General features: G+C 44.3%; 2 pseudogenes; one reads left to right on the top strand and one right to left on the bottom strand.

The window, feature by feature from the left end:
* Positions 1-3,872: 3,872 nt before the first annotated feature.
* On the top strand, positions 3,873-5,181 carry LOC127920596 (nucleolar protein 14-like; annotated as a pseudogene).
* Positions 5,182-7,039: 1,858 nt separating this feature from the next.
* LOC127920597 (vimentin-like) lies at positions 7,040-8,957 on the bottom strand (annotated as a pseudogene).
* Positions 8,958-14,615: the final 5,658 nt, after the last annotated feature.

Here is a 14,615-nt window from a genome sequence, read left to right on the forward strand (position 1 = left end):
TACAGCCTTGATTCGAACCAGGGACTGTATTGACACCTCTTGCACTGAGATGCAGTGCCTTAGACCGCTGTGTGTGTGAACTTTTTAACTGTACTAGAATGCTTAAACGGACGCTAAAAGTTTTACTATCTGTTACCGGTATCGTTTTTTTGGCAAGGAAAATATTGTATATCGGGATAATCTCAAATTTGGACTCATCAGACCAAATGACAGATTTCCACCGGTCTAATGTCCATTGCTCGTGTTTCTTGGCCCAAGCAAGTCTCTTCGTATTATTGGTGTCCTTTAGTTGTGGTTTCTTTGCAACCATGAAGGTCTCTTCTGAACAGTTGATGTTGAGGTGTGTTTGTTACTTGAACTCTGAAGCTTTTATTTGGGCTGCAATCTGAGGTGCAGTTAGATCTAATGAACTTATCATCTGCAGCAGATGTAACTCTGGGTCTTCCTTTCCTGTGGCGGTCCTCATGAGAGCCAGTTTCGTCATAGCGCTTCATGGTGTATTTGAAGGAACTTTCAAAGTTCTTAATGTTCCGCATTGACTGACCCTCATGTCTTCAAGTAATGGACTGTCGTTTCTCTTTTTTTCTTAATTGAGCTGTTCTTGCCATAATATGGACTTGGTCTTAGCCCTATTTGATATATCTTCTGTATACCCAACCATACCTTGTCACAACCCAGCTGATTGGCTCAAACGTATTAAGAAGGACAGAAATTTCACAAATGGACTTTTTAGGAACACCTGTTAATTTAAATGCACTTAAAACACTTTTGGTTACTACACGATTCCATATGTGTTATATCATAGTTTTGATGTCTTCACTATTATTCTACAATGTAGAAATAAAGAGAAACCCTTGACTGGTACTGTATATATAAATCTAACCAATTTCCAGTGCGGTCCTCCGGGCCTCGAAGACAGAATGCGGCCCCAGGGCAAAATGACCTCTGTTCTAATGCCTCAAGGGTAAAGTAATCTAAAATTATCAAAGTAATCAGATTACCATTTACATTTAAGTCATTTAGCAGACGCTCTTATCCAGAGCGACTTACAAATTGGTGCATTCACCTTATGACATCCAGTGGAACAGCCACTACAATAGTGCATCTAAATCTTTTAAGGGGGGTGAGAAGGATTACTTCATCCTATCCTAGGTATTCCTTAAAGAGGTGGGGTTTCAGGTGTCTCCGGAAGGTGGTGATTGACTCCGCTGTCCTGGCGTCGTGAGGGGTTTGTTCCACCATTGGGGAGCCAGAGCAGCGAACAGTTTGACTGGGCTGAGCGGGAACTGTACTTCCTCAGTGGTAGGGAGGCGAGCAGACCAGAGGTGGATGAACGCAGTGCCCTTGTTTGGGTGTAGGGCCTGATCAGAGCCTGGAGGTACTGAGGTGCCGTTCCCTCACAGCTCCGTAGGCAAGCACCATGGTCTTGTAGCGGATGCGAGCTTCAACTGGAAGCCAGTGGAGAGAGCGGAGGAGTGGGGTGGCGTGAGAGAACTTGGGAAGGTTGAACACCAGACGGGCTGCGGCGTTCTGGATGAGTTGTAGGGGTTTAATGGCACAGGCAGGGGAGCCCAGCCAACAGCGAGTTGCAGTAATCCAGACGGGAGATGACAAGTGCCTGGATTAGGACCTGCGCCGCTTCCTGTGTGAGGCAGGGTCGTACTCTGCGGATGTTGTAGAGCATGAACCTACAGGAACGGGCCACCGCCTTGATGTTACTTGAGAACGACAGGGTGTTGTCCAGGATCACGCCACGGTTCTTAGCGCTCTGGGAGGAGGACACAATGGAGTTGTCAACCGTGATGGCGAGATCATGGAACGGGCAGTCCTTCCCGGGAGGAAGAGCAGCTCCGTCTTGCCGAGGTTCAGCTTGAGGTGGTGATCCGTCATCCACACTGATATGTCTGCCAGACATGCAGAGATGCGATTCGCCACCTGGTCATCAGAAGGGGAAAGGAGAAGATTAATTGTGTGTCGTCTGCATAGCAATGATAGGAGAGACCATGTGAGGTTATGACAGAGCCAAGTGACTTGGTGTATAGTGAGAATAGGAGAGGGCCTAGAACAGAGCCCTGGGGGACACCAGTGGTGAGAGCGCGTGGTGAGGAGACAGATTCTCGCCACGCCACCTGGTAGGAGCGACCTGTCAGGTAGGGACGCAACCAAGCGTGGGCCGCGCCGGAGATGCCCAACTCGGAGAGGGTGGAGAGGAGGATCTGATGGTTCACAGTATCGAAGGCAGCCGATAGGTCTAGAAGGGTGAGAGCAGAGGAGCGAGAGTTAGCTTTAGCAGTGCGGAGCGCCTCCGTGATACAGAGAAGAGCAGTCTCAGTTGAATGACTAGTCTTGAAACCTAACTGATTTGGATCAAGAAGGTCATTCTGAGAGAGATAGCGGGAGAGCTGGCCAAGGACGGCACGTTCAAGAGTTTTGGAGAGAAAAGAAAGAAGGGATACTGGTCTGTAGTTGTTGACATCGGAGGGATCGAGTGTAGGTTTTTTCAGAAGGGGTGCAACTCTCGCTTTCTTGAAGATGGAAGGGACGTAGCCAGCAGTCAGGGATGAGTTGATGAGCGAGGTGAGGTAAGGGAGAAGGTCTCCGGAAATGGTCTGGAGAAGAGAGGAGGGGATAGGGTCGAGCGGGCAGGTTGTTGGGCGGCCGGCCGTCACAAGACGCGAGATTTCATCTGGAGAGAGAGGGGAGAAAGAGGTCAGAGCACAGGGTAGGGCAGTGTGAGCAGAACCAGCGGTGTCGTTTGACTTAGCAAACGAGGATCGGATGTCGTCGACCTTCTTTTCAAAATGGTTGACGAAGTCATCTGCAGAGAGGGAGGAGGGGGGATTCAGGAGGGAGGAGAAGGTGGCAAAGAGCTTCCTAGGGTTAGAGGCAGATGCTTGGAATTTAGAGTGGTAGAAAGTGGCTTTAGCAGCAGAGACAGAGGAGGAAAATGTAGAGAGGAGGGAGCGAAAGGATGCCAGGTCCGCAGGGAGGCGAGTTTTCCTCCATTTCCGCTCGGCTGCCCGGAGCCCTGTTCTGTGAGCTCGCAATGAGTCGTCGAGCCACGGAGCGGGAGGGGAGGACCGAGCCGGCCTGGAAGATAGGGGACATAGAGAGTCAAAGGATGCAGAAAGGGAGGAGAGGAGGGTTGAGGAGGCAGAATCAGGAGATAGGTTGGAGAAGGTTTGAGCAGAGGGAAGAGATGATAGGATGGAAGACCTTACTTACCTTACTGAGTTTGGCTAACCTAAAAGTTACTTAACTGATTTAGCCATTTTGAACTGTTAAATAGTTACTATAACAGGGTACATTTAGAAAGTAAACTACCCTGCCCATGGTCTGTGTCATGGTTCATTTCTATAAGGAGAATTTGAATTTCAGTTTACTGACTGTAAATGGAATTGACCCCGAACTTGGACTACCCCTCACTATAGTGAGTCCTTGTTTTATCCATCTTGGAATGGGAATAGTGGTAAAGCAGTATATACATTTACCTTCACACAGGCTAGCAAGATGCTTATTACAATGGAGCATTGTCACAGTTCAGCTGCTCACCCTCACAGAAATACTCAGTATTTCACCACTAGTTGCAATTGATGTAGGATTTGTTTACTTGCAAGTTGTCTATCACATGGTGTTTTTGTATAGGAGCGTTTTTTACTATTGACATTTTTACTTTTTACTTATTGAAATGAGTCTTCTAGGCCGGGTAACTATAAAGCACATTGTCACAGTTGGGTGTAAAAATGGCTTTATAAATTACATTTGATTTTAAATTTGCTTTGAGCTGATTCAGTGTGTGTGGTAACTGTTTTCCTTTCAATATTTTCCTTTCATCCATCTGGTTCAGTATTGATGTTAATTGTATGCTTTAGGTTTTCTAATATTGAGCACTTTTTTTTTTATCTTCTTGTCCCAGGACCTTCATGGGGAAATCCTTGCGACCATATCCGGTTCACTGACATCACGTCCTCTCCTGGTGTTTCAGAAGAAGAAACCCATTCCCCTCAAACTGTTCACACCAAAGATTGTGGAAGTGTGAGTGAGATCTCTAAATTCAGTTATTTGTGTGGAGAAAAAGGAAGACAAAAGTGATTGTATTCCGTGTAATGTCATCTTCAATCCAAGATTGTAGAGTGAGACTCGTCTTAATTCAGTTATTTGCGTAGCATTACCCCGCTGAAGATGTAATTTTTTATTGAACCTTTATTTAACTAGGCAAGTTAGTTAAGGTACAAATTCTTATTTACAACGATGGCCTACCAGGGAACAGTGGGTGTAACTGCCTTGTTCAGGGGCCAAATGACAGATTTTCACCTTGTCAACTCTGGGATTTGATCCAGCTACCTTTCGGGTACTGGCCCAATGCTTTAACCACTAGGCTTCCTGCCAGCGATGGATTGTAATTCTCTTGTAGTGTCACATGCACCCATTTGGCTTACATCAAATATTGTAGAAAGATTGTGTGAGACTAAATTAATTTATGTATAACAAATGCCTATGAAAATTGGGAGTACAAAAGAACTATGTTCCCCTTTAGTTTCACCTTCCATTTTGTAAACTTCTCAATTCCAGGCTGGACTATGGGAAAAAGCGAGGGAACACAAAGGAGGAGAGGGAGAAGGAAAGGTTGAACCACAAGTATAAGAAAGAGTTCAAGGGAGCTCTGAGAGAGATCCGTAAAGACACCGCTTCCTGGCCCGAGAGAAACTCAACGAGGTCATGGGCAGGTCTGTATGACATTACGTACACTTATCACTATAACACATGCCAGAGTCTGGTCTAGTGGTAGCGCTGCCAACTCCTGACTACATACCCCTTGGTGATGGGTATTTAAGCCCCGCCTTGGCCACTTTCTCTTCTGTGCCCTTCACCTTTCATCCCCTACTTATCCTTTTATTTTTTTAAATACTTGAAAATATATGGACTTTTTTCATGTGCAGATGACCTGATGGTTTTTTTCTTGCCCCTGTGTGTAGGGATGCGGAGAGGAAGAGGAAGGTGAAGGAGCTGTTTGGCAGTCTGGCCACCCAGGAGGGGGAGTGGAAGGCTCTGAAGAGAAGGAAGAACAGCAGACACTGACCTATTCAAAATGGCTTTGTATTGTCAGTTACAAACTTTGTAGTATTTTCTATTATACTTTTGTTTTAAACATTGCAAAATAAAATTGCTGAGAACAACGTGCACGATTTGTATTAATTTGTGGATATCATCCATTTCATATGTTATATTTGTATAACATATTTGTACAATGTCATTTTCTAAATGTACAATGTTTCAAATTTGCAAAATGTACAATATGTTAATTTACAAAACTTGTTACAAATTCCAATTTGTTGTGGCTAACGTTTGCTAGGCTTGGAGTTAAGGTTAGGAGTAAGGTTAAGGGGAAGGGTTAGCTAACATGCAAAGTAGTTGAAAGTTGCCAAAATGCTGAAGTTGTCTGTGGTTAGATTCAAACATGCAACCTTTGGGGAGCTAGATGTTTGCGTTATACACCCACCCAACCAACCACCCTACTTTAGTTTTTGCTTCAAGTAACCTTCTGTCTTATGTGCAACCATACCAAACGTAACATTTCAAAAATAAATTGAGTTTCCTGGATATATGTTCACTATGTTATGTCTAGTCTGAGACTTGTTGTGGAATTATTGTAATAAAAAGGAGAGACTTAAATGTCAACGTTATTATTTATTTCCTGCAGTAATGGAGCTTGTCAACGAGCCCCCCCGTTGGTAATTCGTTGAGAGCCCAACAAGCGGATTTGAGCCACAGCGTTTTATAGCAAAGTCCATCCTCATGAAAAACAGCAGATGTATGGAATGGGTCACAAGGTTCGGATTCATATGAAGGATACTAATAATTCTCCGCAAACAGTATCGGCTGTAAAAACTTCTCATTATGTTGAGAACAGGTTCTGGCCCTGGGGCCTTCTCCCCTTGGTACCCAGTACAGAAACATTAACTCATGCTATGGAATACGGTCTTGTTAGGCTTATCACCCAAAGGCCATGTAAATATTCTGTCCGTGTTAAATCTCCCTGAGGCCCACTTTCAGTCCAAACACAGATGGGTGTTCTTTAAAAAAAACTATTCTGTTGCATAAAACAAGCAGTTGATGCAGTAACAGTATTCTAACAATCTTGTAATTCCTGTTCTGACATCATCCTGGTTGACTTGTAATCTTACCATGTACATTAAAATATATGCATTTGTTCAAAGTAATAAACATCTTGATATTTATGTTTTCATTTCGTGTGAGTGGAAAGGTTTGTGTTTCCCCACATTTCAGAGTGTGCAGTAACAATTTCTAGTCAGGTTTTGGTTATTCTAATACAAAGTGGTTGGGAGCTCTTATATCTCTGACAAACTCAGACATCAATTTTAGACGGAAACTATTAGGAGATTAAAAATGATTACCAGAAACAAAACACAGCAGTTGTATGCACTCAAGTTAAGCTTTATTTATTATGTAGTAGTGGGTATACATTTATGTAAACAGCTTTAGTTATCTTACATAAAATGGGTGAGTCACAAGGTTTAAATTAAAATAAAGGGAATGTTTTTGTTTGAGGAGTTAACCATACAGTAGCAGGGCATGAGAAGGGTGCTCCAATGTCCGAGAGAGGTTGACAGGGTCAGGCAGGAATGGGAGCGACCGATGACGAGGGCTGGTCAGGGGAGCCGAAGCTGTGGTGGGTAGGACTTGGGGAGAAGGTAGGGTGCTGAGGGTCTGAGTGTGGACTGTTGAAAGGTTTGGACGGGAAGATCTGGGGTAGTGGAGGGAGAAGTTGACAGGCAATTAAGTCTGGGTGGGCTGACGGGTGGGAGATACAGTAGGGTGCTCAGGCAGACATTCTGGCAGCTGTGTGGGTCTCCACACTGAGGTGGTCCTCTCTCTGACCGCTCCTACATGGAGAAGTAGGTTTCATATGGAGGATTGAATCAGGGTACATAGCCTGAGTGGTAAACAGTGTATGTAGCCTGAGTGATACACAGCACAATTGAAAGTGACTATGGAAATTATAAATAAGGTGGGTACCTTTTTTTTATTTGAAGTTCTCTGTCTCGAATGATATTTGGACACCTACAAATATAATAAATGTTTCAGTTATGCAGTATTGAAAGTGTGAACAGTGCTTTAGTGTTGCAAGTAAATATTCAAATCATTTTCTGATGTCAACACATTTTCCTTTAAGCCTTAGCATCACAATGAGCCATAAAGCCATCCAGTCAGTCACACAACTTTCACTGTAACTCATTCTCTACATCAAAGCACCACTTAGACTTTGAGGACACTACAGTTACCCATCCATCGGTGATCAACCCACCTTAAACTTCTGGCTCTTTCCCTATCGAGATCCCCAGTCTGCTCTCTTCTCCCTCCAGCAGCTTCCTGTAGACGGCTATCTCAGCATCCAGCTTCAGCTTGATATGCAGCAGCTCCTGGTAGTCAGCCAGGTACTTGCCCATCTCCAGCTTGGTCTCGCAGAGTTGGTTTTCCAGCTGGGCAATGATGCCCTCCAGGCCTCCAACCTTATCCATGTGGGCCATCTCCATGTCCTCCAGCTGCTGCTCCAGGGCCATGTTGCGTGCCCTCAGCCCATCAATCTGGTTCTGGAGGTCTGTCACCTGGTTGTGGAAAGTGGTGATCTCTTCTTTAATCGACTTCATCTGCTCTTCTTTCTTGCCGGCAACCTCTTTGAGGTTTTCGAACTTGCCCTTGTACCACTTCTCTGCTTCCTGTACGTTTTTGGCCGCCACAGCCTCGATCTCGGCACGCATGTTGCGCAGATATGCGGCCAGGTCTGGACGGTCACCGTCAATTTCCGCAGTCACCTTGGAGTCCTCGATCTGCTTCATGAGGTCGGCGACTTCCTCGTCGTGAAGCTTCTTGAGGAACTCGATCTCGGCCACCAGCTGTTCGACGCGCTTTTCAAGCTCCGCCTTCTGCAGGGTGGCATTGTCTACATCTTGACGGAACTCCCTCAGGATCATCTCTGCCTCCTCTGGAGATGGATAAATGGGGGAGGTGAGTAGATGTTTTAAAACATTACAGCAATGTTATTATAGTATTGCGATCAGGTTCACTTGGTGTATGTAGACAAAACTTTGGCTGATCATACACCCCTACGAGTACAAGCAATCTCAATCAACCAATGGTATGTCTAGAAACATTGTGTCATCAAATTTGGCATTTTGATTATTCAAGGAATAAAATTATAGCTAGAAATCCTGCGTTTATATCATCATACAATAATGTCAATATGGAAGACGATCGAGATCGGTAGATCTCGCCAGCCAGTGATCAGTGTGGGACTGGTACCATACCTTTCAGTGACAGCTCCTCTTCCAGTTTCAGCCTCCACACCTCCACCTCCTCCTCAATGTATCCCCTCTCGATATCAGCAGCTGCCTTCTCATTGGTCAAAGCTTCAATCAGCTCCCTCATCTCCTTGAACTTGAGTTCATACTCTTCTCCGATGCCGGTGGGGCCTCCTTGAAGCGGCCCTGTAGGGCGGCGAGCTCTGCAGTCAGCTGGGCGTTCCTCTGTTCAAGGGCCTGAACCTTCTCGATGTAGCCGGCGAACCTCACGTTCAGCTCCTGCATCTCCTCCTTCTCGTTGGCATGCTGCTGGTGTATCTCTGTGCCGATTTCCACGGCGGATGACAAATTGCCGCCCTGGTGCCCGGACCGTCCACGGTTGTTGTACGAGGAACCGCGACACCGGGAGGGAGAGGGGCTCTGGACCCGCGTACTGCTACGAGAGCCGCTCACCTGCAGTGACTGGGATTTCTGGGAATAGGAATCTCCTCTCATGTTTGCTTCTCAGTGTGTTACAAAGTGTGTTCTAGAATCAGATTTTGTTTCTTGAGTATAGTTCCAGTTCCACCAAAAGGAATTGAAGGCCTCTTGTGTTCTCTTTCTTTGCTGGCTGGCCCACCTTATTACTGTACTGACAGTCTCTCAGATCGACCCGTGTCTTTTATAGGGTCACAAAGAATGTCTCGGACTCCCTTGAAACTCTTGCAGGGTTTTGACATGTTTTAAATGTGGATCATCACTCTCTTCCAAAGACCTGCAGCACAACAGTCTTCATTAGCTAGCTAGCATTGCGTTGTTAGTAGCGGTGACGGGTGGAGTTTGTGCGGCCCACGCCTCCGTGTGAAATAGTGATATGAGGATGTATGCCCGCTATTTTTCACTCTTACTTAGGGCACCGCTAGGGACTCGGGAGGGTATGGAGGCCATCTAGCACATTGGGAAAGACTGACGAAGTGACTGTGCTTTGGCAACAGATTTTCCTGTAAGACTTTCCGACACAGCTTCACGGTAGCCTCCCTCATACAATCAAGATGTCAGACACCATTGCAGTGGAGACATTCTTTGAACAATTAACCATCTCCAAGAATAACAAGAGTCTTTCTAATGCTGGGAACGGTGTTAAGGAGAGCATTAGGGTAATGCTTCATTTGAGTCTCCATGTAGTCTCAGGATAATGTGTTATGACAAATAGGGTTATAATGATAGTAAATCTATTCCTTGATATTTTAGATTCAGTTGCCTCTATTTGTGCACAGTAAGAAAAGCCTATATTAGAACTATGGACAACCACTATTTGTCAGTGAAATGGTCTAAAGCACATGCAACTGAGCACTATTGAAATGTTTGGAGATGTTTAAAAGTTGTAATCTGAACTGTCAAAAATTGAAATCTGCATTTCACGAGACAATTTAGTTACTTTAGTTTTTACAGTTCGCTCGCACACTCAAATCACATTGAAATCCCTTTTACAACCCCTCCTGTCATGCCATTTTCCCTAATCTCTTCATTCATGGACATGAGATTACTTTAGTTGGCCAAATGGTGAAGTAATACTCTTGTATTAGCTAACATTAGCTATGTATTACATAGCTAGATGTGTGCTGTGTCTTTGTGGGTGTTATCTGTGTCTGTGTGATTCCTCCGGCCCAAGTTGTCAGTCCCCTGTGAGGGCTCTACAGTCATGGATATAAGATGACATGTCTTCACCAAATGAGGAATTAATACATTGATATACCACATGTTTTGTAGTGAGTCAGGATTTGCTTGCTGCTGGCATTAGTGTGATGTGGGTGTATCTGTATGCTGCCTCCATGCCTATAGCCCCATACTCATTCCATTGTGAAAAGGCCTCAATCTTTGGTCTTCTCTTGACCAGAGAGGGTGAATAAATACTGCATGTTTAGTAGATAGCCAATCATCACTGCTATCTAGCTGTGTGTGGGTGTTATCTATTTGTACTCCTCCAGCCCAGGTCAGACTCATTCCCCTGCTAAGGCCTCTACATTCATGGATATACGATTTAAGTAATGCCTTAATGTACCACATATTTAATAGGGATTCATGATTAGCTAGCTGCTAACATTGGTGTGCTGTGTGTGGGTCTATCTCTGTACAATATCTGTTTTAATGCCTCCAGCCCCAGTCAGCCTCGTTCCCTGTGAGGGCAATGGCGTTGAGCAGGTTCAATCTCTAGGGTGCTTGTTAATTGGCTTGGGCCTCCGCTGTGACACGAGTCATGGAGACATTTTTAGTAATTTAGCAGACACTCTTATCCAGAGCGACTTACAGTAGTGAGTGCAAACACTTTCATACTATTCCCTATGTGGTGTGCACTACTACATACTATTCAATATGTAGTACACTACTTTTGACCAGAGACCCATGGGTTTCCCATTGCGGGCCCTGGACAAAAGTGCAATATAAAGAGAATAGAGTGCCATTTGGGATGCAGACGACTGACTCCTCCCCGCCGAAAGTCTATATGGGAGTGGCACTAGGATGTCCAGCAACAGTGTTAACTTTTTGGTTTCTCTAGAGTATACTGCATGGAGTCCAGGGTCATGATGAAGTAGGGAGGAGGAGAACATTTTTTTTTAAACAAAACGAGCATAAACGGCAGGCGGAGTGATGAGTTCAGGTAGTACCACCTTGCGGTTACTGATACATTGTGTGCCTACTTAACGCATTCCAGATTTACAATAAGTCACTGAAGTTTGTGGTCTAACCTCCACTGGAAACTGATAATTGTCTGACTGTGTTTTCTGTGACTTTAGAGGCTTTTTTTTAGAGGTGGTTGAAGTGCTGTGTTTCCCTTTTGACTCCAGGTTTAAGTGACAGTGGCAGAAGGGTGTGGAAAAAAACACAATTGTCTCTAGATATGGCAATCTGTGTCAATATGATAATATACAGTGACAAAAGTGCATTGCTATCTGTGGTCACAATAAGACTGACATTTTAGGGAAACTACTTTGACCTAGTAATGATTTTGATATATTTGTCAATAAAAAAAACTATGTGGACAAGCAAGTCATGTTCATTTTTCTTTGTGTGAGTTTCTCCTAGATAAAAAAAAAATGGAATCTTATTTATCATGCCCGTGTCTCTGTTGATTTAAGATGCCTTTGGCACTCATCGACAAACAGAGAGCTGATATGACTACACGCACAGCTAACACACACCCACAGGTAGTGTCTATGGGGACTGTCAATGCCTTCCGTCCTATTTCCATCTCTCAGCCACGACCATGTCACCTGTCTCGCTGAGGATCTGATATAATGAAAATAACTTGTTGCCTTAAAGACCCAGATAAGTCAAAAACTAGATTTTCCTGTGTTTTATATAAATTCAGTGGCCAGTTTATTATGTACACCCATCTAGTACTGGGTCGACCCCCTCCCACCTTTTGCTCCAGAACAGCCTGAATTCTTCAGGGCATTTTATTTTTTGATTGAACCTTTATTTAACTAGGCACAAGGCATGGAAAGGTTGCTCAATTGGTATCAAGGTACCTAATGTGTGCCAGGAAAACATTCTACACACCATTAAACCACCCCCACCAGCCTGTGCTGTTGACATCAGGCAGGATGGGGCCATGGACTCATGATGCTTACTCCAAATCCTGACAGCATTCAGCATGACGCAACAGGAACCGGGAGTCGTCTGACCAGGGGATGTTTTCCCCCTCCTCAATTTGCCAGTGTTGGTGATCGCATGCTCACTGGAGCCGCTTATTCTTCTTTTTAGCTGATAGGAGTGGAACCCTGTCTGGTTGGCCCATCCATGACAAGGACAATCAAGTTGTTCATTCTAAGATGTCGTTCTGCACACCACTGTTGTACTGTGCCGTCATTTTCCTGTTTGTGGACTGCCTGTTAGCTTGCACGATTCTTGCCATTCTCCTTTGTCGCACCGTTATCGGTAAACCCTAGACTCTGTCGTGTGAAAATCACAGGGGCCTCATTTATCAATATTGCATAGAAACTATTCTAAAATAGTACTTACGAATGGAATTTAGAATGGTGTAAGCATAGAAAAGTGTGTCATACACACACTGGTAGGCGATAACCATTGATAAATACCAATTGTACTCAGCCTCAGTGCTCATATGGTCAAAACCATCCCTTTAAAGCTCTTGGGGAATCTTCAACGCTGTACCATGAATTACAACGGCGCAACCAATAAAAGCTAAGAAAAAAACTTTTACGAGACTGGAATAGAGGTGCTAGTGTCAGAGATGGAGTACAACCTGAACGTTTTTATTTGGCTCGCTCAGTTGTCGCTTGACCAGTACAAATAAAAAAATATAGCTTCACAGAGAGCATCATTAGGACAATTAAAGTTGCTTCAGCAATGGCAAATATAACCTATGTCAAATGAGTAGGCAACAATCACCAATAAGCCACTATCCTCAACAGCTCCCTCCTGTAGGCGTAAAGGCCAACATTGCTGTTCTGCAGAATGAAGGAGTTGTTCCACCTGGCCACCACATTCAGCAGCGTCTTTTGCACATCACATACAGTGCATTCGGAAAGTATTCTTACCCCTTGACTTTTTCTACATTTTGTTACATTACAGCCTTATTATTAAATAAAAAATGTCTCATCAATCTACACACAAAATCTCATAATGACAAAGCGAAAACAGGTTTTGAGACAATTTTGCTAATTTATTCAAAATAGAAAACATACCATATTTACATACGCATTCCGACCCTTTGCTATGAGACTCGAAGTTGCGCTCAGGTGCATCCTGTTTCCATTCATCATCCTCGAGGTGTTTCTACAACTTGATTGGAGTACACCTGTGGTAAATTCAATTGATTGGACATGATTTTATAAGGCACACAACCATCTACATAAGGTCCCACAGTTGACAGTGCATGTCAGAGCAAAAACCAAGCCATATGGTCGGCAGAATTGTCCATAGAGCTCATAGAAAGGATTGTGACGAGGCACAGATCTGGGGAAGGGTACCAAAACATTTCTGCAGCAATGAAGGTCCCCAAGAACACAGTGACCTCCATCATTCTTAAATGGAAGAAGTTTGGAACCACCAAGACTCTTCCCAAAGCTGGCTGCCAGGGCAAACTGAGCAAGAGGGGGAGAGGCGTCTTGGTCAGGGAGGTGACCAAGAACCTGATGGTCACTCTGATAGAGCTCCAGAGTTCCTCTGGGAGAACCTTCCAAAAGGACAACCATCTCTGGAGCACTCCACTAATCGGGCCTTTATAGTAGAATGGCCAGTTGGAAGCTCCCCCTCAGTAAAAGGCACATGACAGCCCACTTGGGGTTTGCCAAAAAGCACCTAAAAGACTCTCAGACCATGAGAAACAAGATTCTCTGTTCTGATTAAACCAAGATTGAACTCTTTAGCCTGAATGCCAAGCGTCACGTCTGAAGGAAACTTGGCACCATCCCTACGGTGAAGCATGGTGGTGGAAGCATCATGCTGTGAGGATGATTTTCAGCGGCAGGGACTGGGAGACTAGTCAGGATCGAGAGAAAGATGAACGAAGCAAAGTACAGAGAGAACCCTGATGAAAACCTGCTCCAGGGCGATCAGGACCTCAGACTGGGACGAAAGTTCACCTTCCAACAGGACAACAACCCTAAGCACACAGCCAAGCAGCCAAGACAAGTCAGGAGTGGCTTCTGGACAAGTCTCTGAATGTCCTTGAGTGGCCCAGGCAGAAAGTACATATTGGTTTGTCATGTCTTTTCCTAAAACCACTCTTACAGGATTATTGTGAGGATTTAACACCTATCTTAAAACGGCTAAAATGTGTCATTCATTTGCAGATCCAAGTGCAATCCACCCTCAGATTTTTTTTTGCAACAGGCTCTTTTCAGCAACTCAAAGATTTTTTATTAAAGATTTTTATTTTTTATACATTGTTTTTAAACTGATATGTGACCAGTATTAATAACATGCAACACAGGCAACCCCAACAAATTGAAAAATGTTGTGGCTCAAAACAGGTGGGTCTCTGCATCTTTACTAAACTGTAGACATATTAGTTACCACACCCAGTCTCGGGATGGCTAACTCTCGATGGAAAGACCTGTGTGTTGTCCTTGTTAATGCAGACAGAAAAGAGCTCCAACTTCTTAATCATAGCCTTAATTTTGTCATTACATTGAATATAGTTGCGAAGAATCCCTGTAATCCTAGATTCAGATCATTCAGGTGAGAAAAAACATCACCCAAGAGGCCAGTCATGTGAGAAACTTGTCATCATGCAAGCTGCCAGACAAGTGAAAACTATGGTCAGTAAACTTTAAGCTCTTCTCTCAA

The sequence above is a fragment of the Oncorhynchus keta genome, unplaced genomic scaffold (assembly GCF_023373465.1).
Source record: "Oncorhynchus keta strain PuntledgeMale-10-30-2019 unplaced genomic scaffold, Oket_V2 Un_contig_19_pilon_pilon, whole genome shotgun sequence".
Taxonomy (NCBI): Eukaryota; Metazoa; Chordata; class Actinopteri; order Salmoniformes; family Salmonidae; genus Oncorhynchus; species Oncorhynchus keta.